Raw genomic sequence first — 24457 nt, 5'->3', positions numbered from 1 at the left:
ATATGTAAAAAGTTATTGTATTCAAATTCATGTCGATAACAAAATTATAGTTGTGATCGTCGATAACATATAATTGTATCGACTGTCGATAACGTAGTATAACTACGTTAAGTATATATCGATATTAGGTAATGACATCGTGCAATGTTGCGGTGATCGTAAGTGAATATGAAAATATATGATTTTGATAGTTGTCAAATTAGAGTTTGTAAGAATTTTTCTAATTCAAATAATATTGTACATATCAAATGGACATAAAAAATTCTTGATCCTTGATATTTGTAATAATTCGAGTTAATTTCCATAAAATAATGATAATAATTAACGATGTTATTGATTAAAATATTAAGAAAAGTTTAATTAAAAAATTAAATTGAGGAAAGATTTAATGCAACAGTAAATCGGTTCCAATTATCGAGAGTAGAAATTATTATCAATAGTTTGACCGGATGGCAACGGTTCATTCTTCTTCCTTCGATCATGGTCTTTTTCGTACATTATTGTTTATAATGAGTCGTTTCAAGAATATTTTAATTTCGTTCCGTTTTAAAAACGTAAGTTTTGGTTCTTCGATTGGAATCATTATTACTTTTTAAATTTGCTAAGAACTCGTTGGTAAGAGACATTATTATTATTATTTAATCATGATTTTCTCTAATTTTTAATTATATACATGAATGATATTGGCGCAAATAAGCAGGAATAAAATTAACAGTAAAGATTAATACAAAAGCATAACATTATAATTTATAAAAATGGTTGGAACTTAATTATCGTTCTACTTTATTTCTTAATTCGTTATTTATATTGAGTTAATTCAGAAAAAATGTTTCTTCGTATTCTACTGGCCGATGACATTATTCTGGTATAATTCTGATAATATTAATCAATAAATTTGGCAATAATGGTGCGCGCTTAAAAGGTGATATATCTTTGAGTATTTTTAGAAGGATCATGATTATTCGTTTATTTATTTAAAATTTATTACGTTTTGATAATGCGTGAAAATAAAGAAGAAATGCGATATATTTTGAAGTTTTATTACAAAAAGTGGAGAAAGCGACTCGAGCGGTTAAACAAATTTGTGATATTTAGGGATCGATGCAGTATTAGCGAATGTCGTACGTAACTGGTTCAAACGTTTTTGATATGAAAGTTATGATGTAAGTGATTGATCACAAAACAAAATTTTAAACCATTTGAAGAAGACTGATTAGAAAAAAAATCCGATGTTTGCGTGTCACATGATTTAATAATGAAAAATTTAATAGATCGAATTTCTATCTGCGAATTGCTATTAAAACGGAACGACATCGAACCATGCTTGAAATAGCTCATTGTGGAAAGTAATGCAGGAAAAAAATCACTAATTAATGATTATGGAAGATCAAGCCAAAATTCCATGCCTCGTACGATATACTGATATTTGATGAAATAAACAAGTAATCAAAAACTGGTTAAGAGATTAACAAAGTTATTTAAGAGAGTTTCTAACAAAGTTAGTTAAGGATTTTCAAAGCTGAACTCACTTCGTATTAAAACTTCGAGTAGTATAGATAGATCCCTGGACTAATAAGTCAGAAAATTAGAAACGTAATATTCTTTTGGTATATACCGTTTTGTGATTTCGTAATATACAATTTGAGACTACAAATCCGTTTACTTATTTACTTCTTTTTCATTAAGAGAATGGCAAAATTTCCAAACATGAGTGAGTTTTGTATCATAAGTAATACCGAAGGGGAATTTCAAATAGACATTTATACGGAGATACGTCAGAAAAAATAAATATTAATGGGGAAGGAAACGATAGCAGTGATAGTGATGCCATCCAAGAAGAAAACGGAGAGATCTCATACATAATGCGAGGGATGAAAACGTTGGAAGAGAATTGCTTCAACTTTTATCATAGACATCGTAAAAAATTATGAAGGACAAAATTTTGATTTTTTTTTGCAAAAATATATATGATCCTCTATATCTACAAGTACATATAAATCAAATATCATTTTAATACATTAGTTGGTTTCAAAGTTATGATATATAACATTATGTAAATCGTACGACTGCGTTTGCGCAACAAATAGCCATCGATTTGCTGATACTTTTACGTATTGATTACTTTCACGGACGGCAAGATCGCAAATGAAACTAATTCAGAGGAAATAAACTTCTCTAACAATCTCTTTCAATTCGACATATTATTTTTCTTTCTTTTTCTTTTCTTCTTTTCTTTAAAGTTTACAATTTGAAGTTAACTAAAGAGTGTTGACGATTGACAATTTTTTTCTTATTTGTACGCTTAAGAATAACTATCAATAAGAATTAAATTTTCCGATTCTTTTCCACCTTTCGACAATATCATTTCTTTTCTTTTATTACGCAATAATAAGGAATATGGATTCAGAAAAAACCTTTCGCCATATTCGTTTTTTTTTTTTTCATTATATCATCTTTTTCTCTTTTACGTATTTCATTTAAATGCGCTTTAGGCAGGTCTATTAAAATTTTTTATTACGTCAGTCAAAAAGAATATGGCTTGGGAAGAAATGAATTTCTCGACAAATCCCTTTTAATTCGACATAACATCATTTGTTCGAATGGTAATACGAAGAGATGTAATATACATTCTTCAAAGGATCCATACATGGGAAACTTTAGTTAAATGGTATTATCGACTTTAATCAAAAAGGACGTTGAAAAGTTATCCGACGTTGAACGTGAAACATGAATCAAAGTGGAATTGAAATGGAACTGAGGAACGTTTATTTTCTAACGTAATTAAACCTACGAGAACGGTATAAAGTTTCACCGCTTTCGAGATAATAATGTTAGCCTGGGAATACATTTAAGTTATACGAGAAAAGTTAAGTCCATATTTACGTCATAGTGTTATCATTATTCCATCAATTTAAATTGAGTAATTATTCTATTTAATTATAAATAGAAGAAATTTTGAGTTTAATGTTTTAAATTATTTATCATAATATTTACGATATCTACTGAAAAAATATTTATAACATTTAATGTACGTTTTTCAGTAATATCGAAATTTGAACGAATTAATTTGCTGTGTAAATAGAATTCTTTTGTTGATATGATTTGATTGGGTTTTATTGAAAATGCATGTATGTATTACGTTTTTCCTTACGTATCGTCAAGTATCTTCAGAATAAATGAATTGTTATTACCTCTTTCCATGAACGTGTGTCTCGTGTGTACTCAAGTGTACTAGCATATGGACGGGAATATGTGGGCGGTTCTGTGTGCGTTTGTACGGAGACTTGTTGTCTCATGTTAAAAATAAGAAGTGAATTTTTTCATTTGTTTACTTGTTATCAAACCGAGCAGACGATTGCATAATACGGTTAGCTGCATATTTAATTACCTATTTAACTGCATCATTTAATTAGTCGATTACGTCTTTTGTAAAGCAATGCACCATGTTACTGATGCAATTCTTTCATACGAACGAGTAGATTTTTCTAAAAATGTATTACCGATCGAAGAACTTAAAGGAATGATTCAATTAAATAATATAGAAAATATTGCGTATATTATGTTCTAAACTAGTTAGTTCATATGAAAATATTATATTTCTGCAATCGTTTATTTTTTATTATCTATAACCGAGTATAGCAGTGATTTTATTATATTTCTAGTAAAATAATATTTGTATTTTTCGAATGCATTATCCGAATGATTTAATTTCTCAAGAAGCATATGATATAACACTTATATAATACATCGCTTAACATAATAGAAATCTATCATACTTTTTTTTTATTTATCGTTATTCGACTAGCCGATCGACATGACTCAAAGCATAAGTTAAAAATGTTGTAAGAAGATAGCCTTTCCATGAAACAACCTTTTCTTCTGAATAGAATCTTCTGAATTCTACTTTTTAAGTAATGTCAATGTTCTCTTCATGAAAAATAAATAAATATGAATAAGTAAATACGAAAAAATGTTCACTCCCTCAAAAGGAGATAAATAAAATTAGATTTTTACAAAGTAAAATGATCGAAAACATATGGTTATGGAGAATGATCGATAGGAGGAATCAAAAGTAGAGAAAGAATCAAAAAGAGAGAAGGATAAAAATAAAAAAAAAAAATTTACCATTTACGGTAGTTTCGATTCAAAATTATTGGTAGCATTGTCATGTATGTATGAAAAATAGTAAGGATAGAAATAAATTGTAGAAAAATCTTGATTAGATATTTGAATTTATTGTATATATTGAAAGAGATTACAAGATTCCATGCAATGTTCCATTACAATATTCCATTACAATATTCCATTACAATATTCCATTACAATATTCCATTACAATATTCCATTACAATATTCCATGCATATTCTTAAAAGACTCAAAAGAGAGAAAATCCAATATAATATATATGCCCTCAATCAGTTGCGATAATGGAATGTATATCATATATATCATTTTAAACCAGACGGTCTTGGGAAGATCGATTTTTTTTTGTTTCTGTCTATCAATCTGAATGCATTAGTCAGGAGTAATTGTTTTTATGTAGTCAGTTGTGTAAGATATAATTATTAATAGAGGGCCATAGAACTATCTTCGCCAGTCGTTTATACGTTCATTACATATTGTTAAAAATCAATTTCACGATAATTTTACATAATGTTTCTTCTTATATATACGTTTCATGTATGTGTGTATACGTGTGTACGTGTGTGCGTTTAAACAATTAAACATTTAAACACACATACACACACACTGTATATATGTATATATATATGCATATATATATATATCTTACTATATACTAAAATTTAATCGTGTTTGCATACATACTTATTCATATAATTGTTTACATGTTGATAAACTATTTATTTTGGCGTGTACATTTTTAGATATATAAGTAAAAATAAAATCAAAAAGAAGTTTAAACGATAAATTAAAATAAAAGAAAAAATTTTAATTAAAAAAAAAAGAACATGAAAGAGAAAAGCAAACAAATATGTATTGAGAATTCATTTAAAAAATGAAACTTTCTGCTTATTTAATTTTTTTTCCGAGCGTGATTAATGAAGTTTTGAAAAAGTAAGAATTGAATTTCTGAAAAAATTAAGAGAACAGTAAATATAAATCAAAAATCGAGTTTACATTTAACCCATGCATACAAAAATATGAAATTGATGAAAAATATGATACATTTTCTAAATACATATCTGTTTGCTTTTTTTTTAAGTCTATTTTGTAACGACTATTTTTCTTTTAATATCAATTACTTGTTGGATTTTAATTCATGTTTTATTTTCCTTTTTAATCCCTTGCATTCGAACGAGCTCTCAGAAAGTTTATCAGAAAAATGAAGAAATCTCATAGATAATGATAACGATGAAAATAGTGTACAAGAATTGCAACAAAACTTGACATAAATATCGTAAAAAATTACATGGTATAAAATTTCGATTCTATTAAAAAAAAAAAAATTTGTCAATAAATTCATATAAATCAAATACCACTATAACACATTCCTTGATACCAAAGTGAAAGTATATAATATGTTACACGATATACCACATTTGCGCGACGAAATGACGTCATGTTGTTGCAAGATATCATCCAAGAGGAAGCCGAGTGCAAAGGGTGTTTTTTATCATTTTACTTAAAGAACGAAGGATTTGTATCATTCTTCTTGGTAATTGGATAAACTGAATATTATTATAATTATAGTAACTTTTATAAGACTTCAACTTAATGTCGTATTAGAAATAATATATTATCGATAGATGAATTATTTTCATGCTCGTAATATTTAAACGTAATATGGTATATTCGCTTAAATATTACGAAGATCGTAATGTAAGCGACTAACATAAAATAATTTTAACCTAAAATTTCAATCATTTATAATTTTGATCTCGGGATGGTTGCATTTGAATTGCGTCGCTACGTGTAATGTCAAAAAACGAATCTTTGAATGATTTTGATAGTTGCTCTCTCTTTCTAAAGATAAAAACTTTAAACTTAATACTTTCGGTAATTTTAAATTCATTTCAACCAAATAGATATACGAGAAGTTAAATAAACCGCTGTTTTAACAATAATACATTCCGTTAAACGTAACACGCCATGAAACACCAATGGGATATTAGATAATTTTCATTTATTTTTTATTAGACTTGAATATTGTATAAACGGTCGTCGTTACCAACATGTAAAGATAATACATGATTGGTTTCGACGGTTATAGAATCAGTTCTTTGTACTTCGATGAATAAACATCGAAGTTTTCTTGCTGCCTCCTGCAAACAATGAAGAAAATTTCATTCACGTACGTGCAAATAAGAAAGAATATTATGTAAGTTTTTCTCTAAGGTATTTGTAAAAAATGTAATGAACTAGCGAAAATATTTGTATCTCTTTCTATGAATAAACGTAATTAAACAAATTATTATTGTTAAAGGTTTTGGAAGGTGGGATCCATGACAACTTTTAACCCGTCATAACATATCACTATTGATCGAATGAAATATACTTTTGTAATTACCCTAATTGATTAAAATAAGAGACTGTTAAATGGTAACATTCCAAGGTATTTTTATATTATTGCAAATATTTTACTAAATTTCCTTAATAATACACGGATGTAAGTATCATTACGATCCGAAGTTTTAGAGTTCCTTGGTTTTATGCATCATGATATGGGATTAGGATGTGCATTTATGGTTATAATTTTATAGAAATTTTATTATTATAATTATTACTCGTCGTTAATCAAGAAAATGAAAAATTACTTACAGCAGTTTGCCAGGAATGGACGTATATTATACCCATTATTATTTTTTTTTAATGGTCCTTTGAATTTTACGCTCGACTTTTTTCGACGTGTATACAAGGAATATCAATTTTTAGCAATCTGTGTGGTGACCTCGCATCGAAAATTATATCCTGGGAATAAAAAGAAATATTAATTTAACACTTTATATCATTTCTACACTTTTTATTCCCTGAAAGTAAAACATTATTATTCTTTACCAGATTTCAATTTATTCAAGACATTTTCGATAGTTGAAGACAGTTGCATAGCAAACAATGAAGCACATCTCAATCGCTTTTTATTTCACTTTATGCAAATTTTTATATTTCCTCCGTCGATTCGATCGTTTGAAATAATTACTACGTGACAAGGAATAACTATCACAATCATCCACGAACAAAAAATTATAAATAAGTACGTACACATATACTGATATAAACAACGATCAATACTATTATTTCGATAGACCTGTCTTATTTATTTTTCCGAGAAACTTCATTACATGAAAGATAATGTCAATAAAAATAATGTCAACAGGAAATATCAAACATATGAACATTTGAACATCTTTAAATTACTCCTTCTGAATACTTTATAATTATTACAATTAAACGATTTTCACATTGACATTAAAAAATATTGATCCTTAAAAAATTTTGATCCATTTGCTATTTTATTTTTGTTAAACATACTACAGAATCTTCGAAAATATTAAAAATATTCGATTAATCTTTTAGTAAACTTTCTCAGCATCCTAATTATTTATTTAAAAATTTGAGTCCATATTCAGAATTTTATTTTTATCAGAAAAAATGTCAAAATCATCTTGAAACTTTTTGAAACGGACTTTCGTTTCAAGCAAACGAATGGTTTAATAATCGAAAAACGAAAACTAATAGATTTTATCACAGAAGCAAACGAAATCATTTCGGTTGCGGATATGTGTTTCTCGAAGACAAATTGTTCCGTTCGTCTCTTTATATTCTTATCGTGGAATCATGTATCTCTATTTTAATTGATTAGTTGACTGGCAAACAAGCAATTCAACTAGTTTCAGTCAAGCAAATCAACTAGTATGTTTGACTTGTCAATAGGTAGTATCATCGAGATAGCAAATACGGAATAATATTACGAAATAGCAAAAAGATGTGCAACAGTTGGCTTCATATACGATTATCCGATTGGTTCGTATAAATGTCTAAAAAGAAATATCCTAATTCCGATAACCCTAATTAGGCTTTCTCCTCGGTTTAATTTCATACAATAATTCAAAATTATGCAACAAGTAAAAGATAAATCACACGTAAAATATAGTATCTAATAATAATAAAAATAAGTTAACCATAGCATGAAAAAATAATAAGAAACTATGCAATTTTCTATAATCTATTATAAAACATATTATCGTAGTATTGGATATGAACTTGTATAAAATAGGGCATAACATAACGTCAGTAATATAAACTCATAGATAGATATATAAAATTATCCTATTGTCTATAGCATGCAATATAAAGAACAAAATCTTATGAAAATGAATCTTCGTGTTAGTTATTCAAAAACTTAAATAAGATGTAATTTATCAAGAACATAAAGAAAAATATCAACGAATTCCATTATCGAATCCAATTATGTAGCCAATGTTCAGGTACTACGATTTATATGCTAATCATCTTTTCTTTCTTAGAGTTTTGTCTGGACACGATGTTGCCTCGATTAAAAATAAATTGCTCAAAGTTTTGTCGATCAGCTTTTAATTTTTTTCTTTTTTTTTTCGTTAAATTTTGTCTTCATCTTCGGAAGAAGTAAATATTTATTAAAAATCGAATTTCTAATGATCCATCCTAAACAAATATTTGAAAATATGAATTCTATATCAACTGATTTACTTTCCAAATACACACTTGTTCGCTTCTTTTCTTCTTTAATTTAAATTTCTTTTTTCACTTTCTTATCTTTCAATTTTCTTTTTCAACTTATATCTATTTATATCCTTCTCAATTTTTAAAAATTTACAGATAATTCACGAAATAGTAGATAAATATATAAATAAATAAGCTCATAATTAGCCTTTGATATATATAAAGTAACCAGTGCATTGTAAATATATATATATATATATACAATATAGTATAAATATAAAATATATATATATATATATATATATATATATATATATATATACGTATGTGTATACATATATGTAATAACGTATATATCGAATCCGCCCTTCGATTGAAAAGAATAAAGAAAATTCCATTCATAAACGTAGCAGATAAAAGAGAAAATATATAAATTAATTTTAAACAGGATGTAATGAACTTACTAAATATTAGCGAATATAATTCTGCCTCTATTTATAATTACAACTTTTAAAACTATCTGTAAGAAAACAAGTAGTACTTAATGAGGCATTACGATTCATAGATTGAAACATTTTTATAACAACCCGATAATTAGAAAAGGATGGAATCATATATCTCTATTCTAATTGATTAACTGATCGGCAAACAAGCAATATAACTGGTTTCAACAAATCAACTGGTATGTTTGACTCGTCAATCGATAGTATCAAATACGGAATAGCAAATACGAAATAGCAAATACGGAATAATATCACGAAATATCAAACACATATGCAACAGTTGGCTCCATATACGATTATCCGATTGGATCGTATAAATGTCTAAAAAGAAATATCCTAATTCCGATAACCCTTATTAAACTTTCTCCTCGGTTTAATATTATACAACAATTCTAAATAATACAATAAGTCAAAGACAAATTACACGTAAAATATAGTGTATAATGATAATAAAAATAAGTTAAACATAGAATGAAAAAATAATAAGAAACCATGTAATTTTTTATAATCTACTATAAAACAATATATGACAGTGTTGGATATGAAATTGTATAAAATAGTGCGTAACATAGCGTCTCTAATATAACTCATAGATAGGTATATAAAATTATCCTATTGTCTATAGCATGGAATATAAAGAACAAGATCTTATGAAAATGAATTCTCGCGTTAGACATTATAAAATTCAAGTATGATTTAACTTACCAAGAATATGAAGAATATTTCCGGCAATACCTAAAATCAATTTCAAATGAGCGGCCAGTTTTCAAGTACTACGATTTGTATACTGATCGTCTTTTCTTTCTTGGAGTTTTGTCGCTCTGGACACGTTGTCGTTTCGATTAAACATAAATTGCTTCAACTTTCGTCGAATAACTTTTAGTTTTTTCTTTTTTTGTTAAATTTTGTCTTGATATTCAGAAGAAGCAAATGTTTATCAAAAATCGAGGTTCTATTTATTCCACACAAATATATTAAAATATGAAATTGATATCAACGGATTCCTTTTCCCAATACACACTTTCTCCTCAATAATTTTATTCGTTCACTTTTTTTCTCAATGTTTCCTTTTTTCTTTAATATTCACTTAATTTTTCATTTTAATTTATTTTTTTAATTTTCTTTTTAATTTTACATCCGTGCTTTATTTATATCCGTAGTGACTCTCAGAAAGATATGAATAGTTTATCAATTAGTAGACCAATATATAAATAAATATGTATATAAATATTAAACTATAGTACATAGAAAGTACACGGTACGGAGAAAGATATATATATATATACACATATATATATATATATATATGTATATACATACATACATTTACGTATATATCGAATCAGTTTACCATCTAAAAAGATTAAAGAAAATTCTATTCATAAATATAATAGATAAAAGAGAAAATATATAAATCAATTTTTAACAGAAAGTAATGAACTTACCAAGTAACTAGCGAAAATAGTTTTAATTCGATTTATAGTTACGCCTTGCCGGAATATCTGTAAGAAAACAGTTAATATTTAATAATGCATTACGATTGATAGATCCAAACACAGTTTTATAACAATCCGATAATTAAAAAAGCAGACCGTCAAATATTTCGATTCCAAAAGATATTTATACTATTTCAAATAATTCACTGAATTTTAGTTCAAATAACTCGAATTATACTATTTCCTCTGTTTAATATCATACAATAATATACCCAAGAAAAACTGCACGGTGTAATATATAGTAAAATAATAGTAAAATATTATACAACTTTCTATGGTATATTATAAAACGGTATATCGTAGTATTCAACACAAAATTGTATAAAATACAGTATAATGCGTTAATATTAAATGGTATAAAATTCAAATAGAATTTAACTAAACGATAGCGTATTCTTTAAAATCTTCTAGATAACGCGACTGATTAGGAGTTTATATATTACTTTAAATCGGCCTTATTTTGAAATCCCCAAGAACTTGCTTGTAGGACGGTTCGAAACAGAATAAACGGTTTATTCAACTTGCGCGGATAACTAGCGTCTTATATTGATTCGAGCATGCGCTGTTTCGATCAACACCTTCTTTTTCATATATTCCTGATCATCTCTTCACAATGTTACCAATATTTTTGGAGAGATATTACTATAAAAGGAATTTTCTTGTTATTTTTATATTTCTTTTTTTTTTTTTTTGATTCCCCTGTTCGTCCTTCTCCATACTCATACTTTCTCGATCATTTCACATTATAAAAATCGAATTATGTTTATAGGAAGAAAATTTTTGTTGGCATTTAATTATTCATATTAATTTATTTTTTTTCATTTTGAAGAGAATATTGACATTACCAAGAAAGTAGAATTCAGAATATTGTATTTAAAAGGAATGGTAATTTCATGGAAAATCTCTTCCTACAATATTTATAAATTATGATTCATGCGATGTAGATCGGTTGATCCAGTAACGATGCCTAGAAAGAAGTAGAATAAATCTCTATGTTTGGGGAAGATTATGAAGGTGTTAGATTCTATGTGCTCCTATTCAGAAAAAAAATCATAAGGATAATACATTCGAAAACTAAAAATATTATGTTACTAGAAATATAATAAAATCGTTACTGTGCTCGATTATACGTAATAGAAATAAAAAATTCTCAAATAAAAATTGAGAAATAAAATATCTTCTTAGGAATTGATTAATTTAGAATATAATATACGAAATATTAGATAATTAGACTGTTGGATCATTCTACAATGGGGAGAATATTCTTAGGAAAATGTACTCGCTCGAGCGGAATAATTAAGTCAGTGGACACGCCCATCGCTCTGCAAAAAATGTAACAGAGTATTTAAATGGTGGATTTAAATAGATTATTGAGTTCTACATCGTATTTGTCTGTATCGTTTGATAAATGGAAAATAAATGAAAAAATATTTTTACCTGTTTTTAAAATCAAACGGGAGATGTACACTCGTAAAACCGCGCACTCATTCCCGTCCACTTGAACTGATTCATTCAAGCGTTCATAAGGGTACTCACGGGTGGAGAGAAATAATAACGAATCGTTTAATACGAAGGTACTTGACGATACGTAGGGGAGATCGTAATCCGTACATGCATTTTCTTTAAATCCCTATAAAAACGTACTAACAAAAGAATATTGGCTACGTAGCAAATTAGTTCGTTGAGATTACCATATTACTCTAAAACGTAAATTAAATCTTCTGAATATTTTTTAAGCACACGATGTGAATATTATAACGAGCAATTTAGAAAATTAATTCAACATTTATTTTTTATTTTTGAATTTAATCGAACGATTACTTCGGGATTAATTTTATGGGATGATGACAAGGTGACGTAAAGGTGGAACAAATCGATAAATCTTTCAAACGTCCTTACAGATTTAATCATTTTAAAAATTAAATCTACTTTATTCATTTCGATTTTTTAAACAAGCGTGGACTCATAATCTTTACTCTTACCTTCATATTCATCGTCTACTGCATCTCCTGCATCTCCTTTTTCTTCTTCTTCATCTTCAACATCGATTCGCAGATCTTCCTTCTTGGAATCATCGTTAATCGCTCTAAGATTTTCTTTATCGTTCCCAATTTCACCCATGGCATTGAAATAAATATTATTACAGTATATATAATTTTCTAATTAATTGATATTTTAATTAACATTAATTCGATATCCAAGAACACTGATAACGTTATTATTAATCTTCATTTTTCCTTCTCGACTGCGTTGAATCCTTCAGAGGGTGGAAGAAGATAGGATCCAAAAAGATTCAGCAATGAAATCTGCTTTTCTACGAAGGAATATTTTCTCATTAGAGAAAACATTCCACTTTGACCACGACCTGTATGCACTGGTGGATGTCCCTTCGACGAACCTTCCAGACGCAATCGATTATATCCTCTTTCCGAAACTGCTTACCTTTCGATCCTTTGAAGGGATATATTCCCTAGCCTCGTACCACCCTTTGAACCTAGCTTAGTGAAACAATACTATATTGGTTTCGAGAACGTTCGTCGTCATGGCCATTATAAATTTTGTCTTCTTATTTCTCTTTCTGATTAATATCAATCATTTGAGGAACACGATATTAAACAGGGTGTCACAGGAAAATTAAAGACAACTATTTGGACGTTGTTTCAAAAGAAAATGCCTCGTTATTGTTTCCAGCACAATGACTTATATTATTCCCTAGAAGCACTAGAAAAATTTTGAAAGTGTTGATAAACTTAAATAATATAATATCTCGGCCCGATGTAATTCCAATTGTGTTCTCCATGCATGAGATATATGGATTTATATATTTTTTTTCATTTTTTCAAATTCGACGTATAATATAAAGTATCACGTCACTGTCGATGAACTTTATGGAAATACTGAAAATTTCAAAGGAGGATTAGATATTTCTCATGCTGATCACTTCGCCGATTATATAAATTTTTGTTATGAAAAGAAGAAATCGGAAAAAAATATTGTTTTTTTTGGCGGACGTTTGACAGATGGAAATTCAAATATGGGTAATAACGTTGACAAGATATTTTTGTTATGTGAAAGTTTCAACGATAAAATTAATTCCTTTTTATTTAATATTAACCCTTGATAGGGCGCGATGAATTAATCGAAGCAGAAGCGTTTATTACAATATGCATTTCGGCAATGTGAATTATTTCATATGGTAGTTAATAGGAAAAGGCAATAGTAAGTCGAATTAAAAAGGATTGGTGGACAATTCAGTTTTCCCCCACTCATATCCTTTTCGGTTCTTTCGACCGCGGAATAGAAAGTTTTGATTGACTCGTGTAAAGCGCATTGAAATGAATTACGCAAAGAGAAACATTAATATAACGAATGATTTTCTATGAATTTATATTCTTTGTCATTAATTCCTAATTACTAAACAATTTTTCAAGGAATATTTCTTCCTTCAAATTAATACTTATTGATAAATATTTTTAACGATAAAAACAGGAAAAATATTTATAGCCGTTTATCAAAATTTTTTAGTTAATTTCTAATTGCGAATCGTAAAGAAAAAAGGATGGAAAAAAAAAGAAAAGAACGGAAAGAAAAAAAGAAAAATGATTTGTCCAGATAATGGAAGTATCATTGAGAAATTTACTTCTTTCTTACCTACGATATTTCGGCTCTTTCTATCACATAACACATGGTATTGATTAACTGCATAGAATATAATAACCCCTTCCACCGAGCTCTGCTTCGGGAATTAACTCTGTTATCCAACAAGCCGATTTGCAGAAGGATCTCGTCTGTGGAAGTCATCCTTTCAATAACTTTTGAACGAGTAATACGCAAGTAAGTGTTGAATTATCGCGTATATATTTCATATGTCCCAAGCAGTCCAAATGGTATAAATAATTTCTTCATACTCAGTAGTCTTTTGTTCGTTATCAATATAAGGTAAATTTATCAGTAGTCATTAGTATGTGATTTGTTATAAAATTTCGATTCTATATTATGGAAATGAAACTGATTTTCGTGATCAATGCCATCCTAATTATTATTTTGTTGCTTTTCGGAGAAGATACTTTATATGGCTTAAAAGGGCGTAACCGGATTTACCTTTGATGACACAATTTAAATGAACAATTGAACGTCTATCTTACGTCTTAACTAATCTACGAATTTTAAATTATGTCAGAGATGTACAAGACTAAACGAAAGCGAAAGCGGTTCTAATAGCCCAGAAGTTTGCAAAGGAGTAAAATTGACCGATATCTAAATTTTAATTACGTCTGAAGAAGATACATGGATTTCAACTACGCTCAACGTAATCATTAAACAGTCGACATCCGAAATGAAACACGCTTCCATTGGTACTTCCTGTTCTTCCTTAAATCCTATGATTCGTTCTACTTGGATAGTAGAAATGTCCGACCGTCAGCAAGAGTAGGAAATGAAAACGTTTACCTCTTCAGTTTTAGATTTAAATGGTAAATCAATCAGTGCTATCTTTATCGAACGTTAAGATATTTTAGAGATAATATATACATTTTTTATTTTAAAGTATAATATGGAATATAAAATCTGTATCATAGATATGTTTTATAATGATTTATTGACTTTTTACACAGATTTTATCATGGCGACTAGAATATTTCTATTGATGAACGGGATATTAGGTCTCTTAACTCTAGCTATCCTAAAGGTATTGTATTAGTGCATATAAATCAAGAATTCATATATTTTTCAACTTTGTAATGAAGAATATTAGATATGGGAAATAAGATGCTCCATGAAAGAGAGGAGATGAATAATAATGTATGAATAAAAATTTCAATACTTTTTCATAGAATTTTGCGTTACATGTCATTCGTCATTTAATTTGTCAGATCATAAAAACGGCGGAGGAAGGTGATGCTGCTCATGAATTTATTACAAATCTTAGTGATATGAATACCAAGTTGGTGAGAGAGACACCTAATTATCCAGTTCATGGAAACAACGTGTTGCTATTCCTAGAGCATTAATATAGCAACAATCAACTTCAATATTTAATTTTATTAAACGAGGTACGAAGAGATCAGATATAAATAACTCGTCACGTATCTTATTCAATTTTTTGTATTAATATCATCTTTTATATAGCGTATTAGATCCTGGAAGCAGAAGAGTGCTTCAAGAAACAGTTGAAAATTCTAATCAAGGAAGGAACATTGTTAGCTATTGTTCATGCATGCATTATTTGATTGGGAATACCTAGGAAGAGGAAAAAGAAGAAAAAACATTTTTGCTTGACGATGAAGTTTCGAAAGACCAATATGGCGCTGTTTTATAAAGTTTGGAATGGTGGTACGAGGAAATGGGAGGGACTTATCGTTTTTAAAGGATCCAAACGTGAACGGCTTGGAGGGTATGAGGGATTGAACTCAGAATGATTTATTGAAGGGTCGTCCAACGTTCCACGAAGGGTAAGGCTCAAAGGGGAATTGAGATGAAACTAAGGGAGGTTTATCGTACAAAATAATATAACTTACAAGGACGATCAAAAGATTCAGCGTTTTTCAAAGTAATAACGTTAGCAGGGGAATACTTTTAAATTATATGTGGAATAGAAAATCCACCTTCACATCATCGTTTCTCCATCGATTTAAATTAAGTTCGATATAATTAAAAAAGGAGAAATGCTGAATTTTATATTTTAAATTGTTTATCATAATATTCAAGACATAAAAAAATATTTAAGTAGTATTTAATTAGCGTTTTTCGCTATCGTAAAAATTGAAATTTGGACGAAGTATTTTGGTTTATAGCACGAATTACCTGTCATTAAAACGTTCCCTCATACTTACCGTCAAGTACCTTCGTTTTAAACCTTTCATTATTATCTCTCTCCATCTCCGTGTGGTCTGGTGCGCATCTGTCTGCGCCAGTTCGAGTGGGCAGGATTATTGATCGCTGTACTGCGTGTATACGTACAACTGCTGTCTTATATTGACAATAAGGAAAGTATGTTTTTATTTGTTTTTTTATCATCAGACCAAGCAGATAATCGGAGATTACTGATATAATTTACTTGCCTATTTAGATTCATCGTTTCATAACAGGGTTTCTTATCTTGCAGAGCAATGGACTATTTTCTTAGGAACAAATTGATTTGAAACACAATATACGAAATATTACGTAACTAGAAATATAATGGGTTTATTGTTTTGCATTCTTCAATAGGGAGTACATTTCTAGTATAATATACTCGTTCATGTAGAAGAGTTAAGTCAGGCGTGCTACATCGATCTGCAAAAGACTTAACTAGATAATTAAATAATATAACTAAATAGATGATTGAATTATACCGCCCATCGTATTATCGAAATGTCTGCTTAGTTTAATGAAACGAAAAGCAATGAATAAATACCCTCCTTTTTTTCGAAATAAGAGAGAAGATGTACGCTGTCACGTGCACTCATTCTCCCCCACTTGAACCGGCGCACGTAAGCGCGCACGTGCACGGGGAGAGGTAATAATAAATCGATTAAAACCATGGTCTGGACGATAGGTGGGAGAGAAGGTATTGCGTATGCGCAGATCGTTAAATTCCGATCAATACTTGTTAACAGGGGAATTTGTAGACATGGAGGATCATATATTTTTGCAAAAAAATCAAAATTTTGTTCTTTATAATTTTTTACGATGTCTATGATAAATGTTGAATCAATTCTCTTCCAACATCATCATCCCTTGCATTATATATGAGTTCTTTCCGTTTTTTTGTTGGATGTTATCATTACCACTGTTATCGTTTTCTTTCGGATTAATATTTATTTTTTCTAACGTATCTGTATAAATATCTATCTGGAATTCCTCTTCAGTATTACTTATGACACGAAACTCACTCGTGTTTGGATATTCTCTTAATGAAAAAGAAATGAGTAAGTAAACAGGTTGGAAGACTGAAATTGTATATTACGAAATCACGAAACGATATATACCAAAAGAATATTACGTTTCTGATTTTTTGGCTTATTAGTCCAGTTATCTATCTATTCCACTAGAAGTTTCGATACGAAACGAGTACAGCTTCGCAAATCTCTCCTGTGTTTCATGATTGCTTGTTCACTCCATCAAATATCACTGCATCGTTCGAGGCGTACTCGCGTACCATTGCAGACAAGTCCTTATCGCTCTCTTTAAGTGGTTTAGAGAAGCTCTCAGACCGTTGTGAACGTACTTCTTTTTCGTAAAATCGACTGATATTCTTTTCACATAACTTGTTTATTGATCATTTCTTGATTAACTAACTGGATGGCTCTCTCGGAGGGGAAATACGGGAAAGAGGGAAAGGTAATATTAGGAAACCATAAATGTGACGAAAGATTTTCTCCGAATTCGTTTTTTATTATTATGGAATAGCGAAAATGCTATCTTCGATAACTTGAGCAATATGCATTTGTTTACAAGAAAAGGAAGTAATATTTGGAGAAAATGTTTTCAAGCAATATGGCAGTAGATATAACTTTCGACGAAAAAATTTTTCTAACAAAGAAGATTTTACAATAAGAATTACATAGTACGAAAATTCCTATATCACCAATATCAATTAGAACACTATTTTTAAGTATAACTTGGACTTACGAAAGAGGAAATATTACAAATTTCGTATGTGAATTTACGATCAATTTCATAGGAATTAGTTTTGATAATTACAATAATTATTATTGTTGGAATTATTATTACAATAATTATTAGTAATAATTAATTTTATTATAAATAATTATGGTTTTATGTGATTATTTAAATTAAAAAAGTGACGCATTATTGTAAGATTCTCATTAGAAGATTCCAAGATTTATGAGATGATTTTTCATTTACATATATTATATACAAATATAACTACATAATTACAGTAGAGATTCTACTTTTCTCGTCCTCCTGCGTTCTAATTAGAGAATGAAAATCCAGAAAGTTTGGTCTTCTAACTTGAAATTGTCATGTAAAACTGTAATTATCATTACTTACATTATGTTATAATGTATTATTATTAATGATTATTGTAATTATTAACGTTATATTGAATTAATTGCTATGAAAGTATTTAAATTAATTCACGTACGAAAATTTTTATATTTCCCTTTCGTAAATCCGAGTTATACTTAGAAATAGTGTTACATTACTATTAGATATGAATAATACTACTATTTTCGTACTATGTAATTCCTTTTGTAAAATCTTCTCTCATAAAAAAATTTCTTTGTCGGCAGTTATATCTACTTCTGCATTCCTTGAAAACATTTTTTCCAAATATTACTTTTCCTTCTTGTAAACAAATACCTATTGCTTATGTTAACAAAGACTTCCTTTTCTTTATTACGCAATAGTAATAAAATATATGGCTTCAGATAAAATCTTTTCTCCTATTTATTTTTTTATCGTAATATTACCTTCTTTCCCTTTACGTATTTCTTTTCCAGGAAGACCTCATTTATCAATTATTTAATAATTATGGAGGAACCTCTGTTTCTATCGTAACTTTTTGAAAAATACATATTTCTCTGAAATTTTCTGTTGAAAGAGCATAATAACACAAATTATAAAATCGTCTAATTACTAAGTTATATGAAAAGAATATCAATCGATTTTACGAAAGAGAGGATGGGAAGTGCTTTCACGACAGTCTGAGCCCTTCCCTAATCCGCTTAAGGAGGGTTGTAAGAAGAACCTGTATATATAGTGAAATTTGATGAAGAAAACAAGCAATCATAACAAGCAATCATAATTGGAGAGATTTTCAAAGGTGCAATCAGTTCGTATTGAAGCTTCGAGTAGTATAAATAGATCCCTTGATTACATTGTTAAGAAAACAGGAAATTATTATATTATTGTTATGTATCATTCCGTGATTTCGTAAAATGCAATTATCTCCATTTCATTTATTTATCCATTTTTTTTTTCTTATTACGAAGACGGCAAAGTGTCCAAATACGCACAAGTCTCGTAATATAAGATATAAGTAGTGAAAAAGAATTCCATTTATACAGCCACGTTAGAAAAAATAAATATTAATTCGGAAGAAAACGATAGTACTGATAATTATATTATCTAGCAAGAAAATGAAAAGATCTCATAGGTGAGATGAAAATGTTGCAAAAGAATTACTTCAAAACTAATCATAGATTTCGTAGAAAATTATAAGGGATAAAATTTTGGTGTTTTTATAAGAAAATATGTTCTATCACTTTTCCCTTTCTTTTTTTCTTTTTTTTTCTTTACAGTTTATAATTCGAAATTAACTAAAGAATGTTCACGATTGACAATTAATTTTTTTTTTATTTGTTTGTTTAAAAATGACTATCAATAAGAATTTCTTTTTTTTTTTATCTCTTGAAACTATCATTTCTTTTTCTTTATTACGCAATAATAAGGAATATGAATTCAGAGAAAATCTTTCGACATATTCATTTTCTTTTTTTTTTATATCATCTCTTTCTCTTTTATGTATTTAATTGGAATGTGATTTACACAGGTCAATTAAAATTTCCTCTTACTTGCCCGAAGGGCTGAAAAGGCCGAAAAGGACATGGTTTGGGACGGAAACGAATTTCTCCAACAATCCCTTCTAATTGGACATAACATCATTCGTTTGAATAGTGATATAATTAGACGGAATAAACCGTTTTCAATGGACCCATAGATAGGGAGCTTTAGCTAGAGGGTAAAATCGATTTTAATCAAAGAGACCGTTGAAGGGTTGTCCATTGATGTAGCATGTGAAACATGAATCAAAGTGAAATTGAGATGGAACTGAGAACATGATTAAACCTACGAGAACGATATACAAATTCACCGCTTTCAAGATAATAACGCTAGTTATACGAGAAGTGTTAATTCCATGTTTACGTCATAGTGTTATCATTATTTCATCAATTTAGATTGAGTAATTATTCTATCTAATTATAAATAGAAGAAATTTTGGGTTCAATGTTTCAAATTATTCATCATAATATTGACGATATCTACTAAAAAAATATTTATAACATTTAATGTACGTTTTTTAGTAATATCGGAATTTGTACGAATTATTTTGCTGTGTAAATCGATTTCTCTTGTTAATATGATTTGATTGGGTTTTATTGAAAATGCATGTATGTATTACGTTCTTCCATACGCATCGTCAAGTACCCTCAGATTAAACGAATTATTATTACCTCTCTTCATGAACGTGTGTCTCGTGTGTGCTCAGGGGCGCTAGCATGTGGATGGGAATATGTATGTCGTTCTACGTACGTGAAAACGGACACATGTTATTTCACTTTGAAAATATGAATGGAATGTTTTCATTTATCTTCCCCTCATCAAAGCGAGCAGACAATTGGATAATATGATTAGCTGCATAACTCAATTACCTATTTAACTGTATCATTTAATTAGCTGGTTAGGTCTTTTGCAAAGTAATACATCACGTTATTGATTCAATGTTTTCATAGGAACAAGTAGATTTTCCTAAAAATTTATTTCCGATCGAAAAATTTAAAGGAACTTAAAGATCCAATTATATTATATTGCGTATATAATATTGCGTATATTATGGTCTAAACTGGTTAGTTCCTATGAAAATATTATATTTCTGCAATCGTTTATTTTTTATTACCTATAACCGAGTATAGCAGTGATTTTATTATATTTCTAGTAAAATAATATTTGTATTTTTCGGATGCATTATCCGAATGATTTAATTTCTCAAGAAGTATATGATATAACACTTATATAATATATCGCCTAACATAGTAGAAATCTATCATATTTTTTTTTTATTTATCGTTATTCGAATAACCGATCGATATGGCTTATAGCATAAGTTAAAAATGTAAATGTAATGTTAAATTGTAGGAAGATAGCCTTTCCATGAAATAATCTTTCCTTATGAATAGAATCTTTTGAATTCTACTTTCTAAGTAATATCGTTCTCTCTACGAAAAATAAATAAATATGAATAATTAAATACGAAAAAATGTTCACTCTCCCAAAAGGAGATGAAGAAAATTAGATTTTTACAAAGTATAATGACCGAAAAGATATGATTATGTAGAATGGTCGATAGGAGGAATTAAAAGCACAGAAAAAATCAAACAGAGAACAAGGATTAGAATAAAAAAAAAATTTACCATTTACGGTAGTTTCGATTCAAAATAATTGGTAGCATTGTGATGAGATTACCGTGAATGACATAATATCTCGTTAATGTAGAAAAATAGTACAGTAGGGATAATATAATAGACAGTAGTAAGTAGGGATAGAAATAAATGGTAGAAAAACTTCGATTTGATACTTGAATTTATTGTATTCTTTGAAAAACATTACAAGATGTTGATCCAGAATCTGGTAGTCTTCCATGCAAGTTCTTCGAAAAACCAGAAAAGTGAAAATCCAAAATTATATATGATATCTACCCTAATCGATCGCATTAATGAAATATATCTCACATATATCGTCTTAAACAAGATGCTTTCGATAAGATAAATCATATTTGCATTTTTTTTTTGTGTTCATCTATTGATCTAATATAAATTAAATACCACTGGTTCCATAGTGAAATTATATAATATGTTATACTATATTCTATTTTGGATATCTTGCGCTACGAATTGTCGTCGTGTTGTTGCTAACTAATGCCGAACGCAAAGGGTAAATACGGAAGAATATCAAAATATAAATCATTTGGTGCTTTTCACTTTTCTACGGAAAGAACGAAGAATTTGTATCATTTTTCTTAGTAATTCGATAAACTGAATATTATTATTATTATAGTAACCTTTATAACACTTCAACTTGATGTCGTAATAGAAATAATGTATAATCGATAGATGAATTATTTTCATGATCGTAATATTTAATGGATTGTATATTCGCTTAAACTTTACGAAAAACGTAACGCTCGAGAAACATAAGATAATTTTAAATGAACATTTCAATAATTTATAATTTAAATCTTGGGGTATTTGCATCTGAATTGTGTCACTGCGTCTAATGTCAAGAAAACGAGAGCTTTTGAATAACTGATGGTTGTTCTCTCTTTCTAAAGGTGCAAACTTCAAACTTAATTCTTTTGATAATTTTAGATTCATTTAAACGATATAGATGTAGAAAGAGTTAAATAAATTACTGTTTAAACAATAATAAATTCCGTCAAACATTGCATGCCACGGAACACCGACGGGATATCAGATAATTTTCATTTATTTTCTATTAGACTTGAATATTGTATAAATGGTCGTCGTTACCAACATGTAAAGTTAATACATGATTGGTTTCGACGGTTACACAATCAGTTCTTTGTACTTCGATGAGTAAACATCGAAGTTTTCTCGCTGCCTCCTGCAAACAATGAAGAAAATTTCATTCACGTACGTGCAAATAAGAAAGAATATTATGTAAGTTTTTCTCTAAGATATTTGTAAAAAAATGTAGTGAACTAGTGAAAATAGTTGTATCTCTTTCTGAATAAACGTAATTAAACAAATTATTATTGTTAAAGATTTTGGAGGGTGGTACCCATGACAACTTTTAACCCGTCATAACATATCACTATTGATCGAATGAAATACACTTTTGTGATTACCCTAATTGATTAAAATAAGAGACTGTTAAATGGTAACATTCCAAGGTATTTTTATATTCTTGCAAATATTTTACTAAATTTCCTTAACAATACACGGATGTAAGTATCATTACGATCCGAAGTTTTAGAGTTCTTTGGTTTTATGCATCATGATATGGTATTAGGATGTGCATTTACGGGAAAACGATCTCTATGGTTATAATTCTATAGAAATAACACTATAATACGATCAAATTAGAAATTAAAAGCAGAATTTTCACAAATTTCATTATTACAATTATTACTCGTCGCTTATCAAGAAAATGAAAAATTACTTACAGCAGTTTGCCAGGAATGGACGTATATAATACCCATTATTATTATTTTTTAATGGTTTCTGGAATTTTCTCGAATTCCTTGAAGTTCTCGGTTCGCTCGAATCTTCTCGACGTGTATATGAGGAATGTCAACTTTTAGCAATGTGTGTAGCAATTCGCAACGAAAACTATATCCTGTAACAGAAAGAAAGATAGAGATAGTTTATTAATTTGTAAACAAATATATAAATAAATATGTACATAAACATTAGACTTTAGTACATAGAAAGTACACAGTACGAAGAGAGATATGTGTGTGTGTGTGTATTCATATATGTAGTTACGTTTAAAAAAAATAAAGAAAATTCCAATCATAATCGTAGTGGATAAAAGAGAAACTATATAAACTAATATTATAAATTAATATTATAAACTAATATTATAAATATAATATTATAAATTAATAATTATATCTTGCAGGACTATCTGCAAGAAAACAGTTAATACTTAATAATGCATTACGATTGATAGATCGAAACAAAGTTTTATAAAACCCGATAATTAGAAAAGGAGACTCAAATATTAACATTCCAAGTGATATTTATATTATTCCAAATATTTCACTAAATTTTAGTGCAAATAACTCGAATTATAATATTTCCTCTGTTTAATATTATACAATAATATACCCAAGAAAAACTGCACGGTGTAATATATAGTAAAATAATAATAAAATATTATACAACTTTCTATAGTATATAATAAAACAGTATATTGTAGTATTGAACACAAAATTGTATAAGATGCAATAAAAAAATTTAATATTAAACGGTATAAAATTCAAATAGGATTTTACTAACTGATAATGTGTTCTTTAAAATCTTCTAGATACTATCCAGGAGATTATA

General features: G+C 28.5%; 2 long non-coding RNA genes across 6 annotated transcripts; one reads left to right on the top strand and one right to left on the bottom strand.

Annotated features, from left to right (window-relative positions):
* Positions 1–4215: 4215 nt before the first annotated feature.
* On the bottom strand, positions 4216–13289 carry LOC127069983 (uncharacterized). 4 transcript variants are annotated; one of them, XR_007783884.1, is made up of 7 exons: positions 12644–13289; positions 12099–12291; positions 11105–11983; positions 10611–10667; positions 9871–10519; positions 6782–6931; positions 4216–6285 (listed from the first exon to the last, which is right to left on the bottom strand). It is a non-coding gene; the product is annotated as an uncharacterized LOC127069983 (long non-coding RNA). The 4 variants fall into 4 exon arrangements; XR_007783885.1 differs by lacking the exon at positions 11105–11983 and having other exon boundaries at positions 12644–13136; XR_007783883.1 differs by lacking the exons at positions 11105–11983; positions 12099–12291 and having other exon boundaries at positions 12644–13126.
* Positions 13290–14332: 1043 nt separating this feature from the next.
* LOC127069979 (uncharacterized) lies at positions 14333–23154 on the top strand. Of its 2 annotated transcripts, none has more exons than XR_007783846.1 (6): positions 14333–14495; positions 14842–15133; positions 15275–15348; positions 15533–15712; positions 15789–16111; positions 20161–23154. It is a non-coding gene; the product is annotated as an uncharacterized LOC127069979 (long non-coding RNA). The 2 variants fall into 2 exon arrangements; XR_007783847.1 differs by lacking the exon at positions 14333–14495 and adding an exon at positions 14586–14600 and having other exon boundaries at positions 14725–15133.
* The last annotated feature ends 1303 nt before the right edge of the window (positions 23155–24457 follow it).

Source organism: Vespula vulgaris, chromosome 17, assembly GCF_905475345.1.
Source record: "Vespula vulgaris chromosome 17, iyVesVulg1.1, whole genome shotgun sequence".
NCBI classification, from domain to species: domain Eukaryota; kingdom Metazoa; phylum Arthropoda; class Insecta; order Hymenoptera; family Vespidae; genus Vespula; species Vespula vulgaris.
This window is presented reverse-complemented; position numbering and strand designations above follow the sequence as displayed.